Here is a 2394-nt window from a genome sequence, read left to right on the forward strand (position 1 = left end):
AATTAAGTATGAAATGTTCTACTTTCCACAGTTAACTAACAAGACTTCATAATTTAAAACTTAATACTTAATTTTTAATAAATGTACAAGTATTAAAACTTTTTAGCACCATAAGTAATGTGAAAATGTAACACAGTCACATCTGTAAAATCCATAGTTACTCAATCTTTTTGACAATTGGTTATGAATATGCTTTGATTAAAAAGTGTATTATAAATTAACTACTTCAGGAATTTTGAGTTTTGTGAAATATAGATACTTAACTTTTTGATTTATAAAGTGTTTTTGTAACAAGAACTCCCTTGCATCCACCCTGAAAAAAAAACAACCACTTCAGGTAGTGGTTTGCTGGTCTTACTCTTTGTATCTGCAGTTTATTTAAAATGCCATTGTCTTTTGCTTGTTCATTTTAAGAGGGGGTTTTCCCGTGGAGGACAGGTCGGCTCTTTCACTTCTTTCTTTTTGACATTTTCATAGTGATTGTTGGGGAAACAGGGTTGGGAAATGGGGTTGGAGAGTAGATCTTGTTCTTTGGAGTTAAAATAGGTCTGAAGTCAGGTGCCAGGTCTGTTATCCATCTTGCTCAAGTGAAGAGGTGCCTGTAACTAAGCTTTGACTTTCTCGATAGTTAAATGGAGGTAGTAGTGGGCCTTGTATTACAGCATCTTAGCATAAGCTCTGGTGTGTTATCAGTGCTCAAGAAATAATGGCTGTGATGAGCTGTAGTTATATTTATTGGTCAGTTCTTTTTCACTGTGTTTTTGAACACTTTAGTGAAGGTGGAGGGCAAGTCAGGCACACAAGCTTATGCCAGGAATGGGGCAGGGGGGATTATTTTAGGATTGTTACCTATTTAAAAAATTGTCCTTGAGGAACTGGGCTTTCTCCTTCATGGGGGATGACTGTGAGCAAAACAGCAACAAAAAGCAGAAATATAAATAAGGGAGGAAATAATGATTACTTCACACAGCCTTAGTTAGGCGCAGGGGACATACGACAGCCCTGTTTTAGGACTGACCTGCCTGACCCTGACATCGGCCTGGAAGGAATTCTCCCCTCTGTGGTCCTGGATGTCACAAGGTGAGTGGAAACTGGGCCATGTGGAGGTACTGCAGCCCCTGTTGGTGAGAGAGATAGAGGGACCCTTGGCAGCTGCCTGTGACAGCCCTGTGACAGAGGCCTGGGCAGTGGGACAACAGAGAACATTTGGTTCTAAGCACACAACCCCAGGGCTCCCGAAAGACAATACGGAGTTTTGAGAGAGTGATCTGACATGTAGGAGTTAGTCTTGGAGAAGTACTGGCAAATGAGTAAGTGGATTGAGCGTATCTTGAAAGAAGTACAGAGGACGGTTCTCAGAGAAAACTTGAACCAGAGAAAGTAGATTTTCAGAAGTATAGATTTACCTACTATTATTGTGAAATATTGGCCTAATGTCATTCAGTTCGAGATAGTGTTTGTGTCACAACCACCAGGCAACATCAGCTTATGTGTATTTGTTGATCTGATCAGGCCATTCTACACCTGAAGATATGTTTAGAGGAATTTTGTTTTCATTGGCCTTCAAAAAAAAAAAATCTTTAAAAAAATTTATAGAAGACTTCAGTTTTAAATGTAATATTATCCTGTGCATATCTAATTAGTGTGTTCATAGTTCATTAGTGATTTCAGTTTTTTAGTGTTAGCAGTACTTTGGCAGTATGCAGAATAGCTGAAGAAAAACCCTACTGTCCCAAAGGTTAAACGAATAATTATTAATTTTAACAAATCAGTATGTACTTGAGGGTATATAATGGTAGGCATTTTATCTGATGGTTTTCAAAGTATAAAAAAAAAGTGCAAAGCACATTCTTATCTTCAAAGAATTTGGAATTAGCTACATAATTGAGCAACTTTTTTTTATGTGGCCCATAATATAGGGCCTGGCTATGAAGCAGGCAGTCACTATACAAGGTAGTCAAAAATCGATAGTTTATGTGAAAATGTCTGGATGGTGGTAGGCTTTTTCTACCTCATGCAACTCACGGCCTATCAAGACAGATATGATTTATGCACATTGAGCAGCATCTTACTTTGGGAAGTAGTATGTAATACTACATAATATAAAATTGAAGGGCTCTGGGAGGAAGAAAAGGGATAAGTTTGCTGAGATTTGTAACGGTCAAAGAAAGCTTCAAAGCGGGGCCGGGCGCGGTGGCTCACGCCTGTAATCCCAGCACTTTGGGAGGCCAAGGCGGGTGGATCACGAGGTCAAGAGATTGAGACCATCCTGGTCAACACGGTGAAACCCCATCTCTACTAAAACTACAAAAAATCAGCTGGGCATGGTGGCGCGTGCCTGTAATCCCAGCTACTCAGGAGGCTGAGGCAGGAGAATTGCCTGAACCCAGGGGG

This window comes from Cebus imitator, unplaced genomic scaffold (assembly GCF_001604975.1).
Source record: "Cebus imitator isolate Cc_AM_T3 unplaced genomic scaffold, Cebus_imitator-1.0 Scaffold364, whole genome shotgun sequence".
Taxonomy (NCBI): domain Eukaryota; kingdom Metazoa; phylum Chordata; class Mammalia; order Primates; family Cebidae; genus Cebus; species Cebus imitator.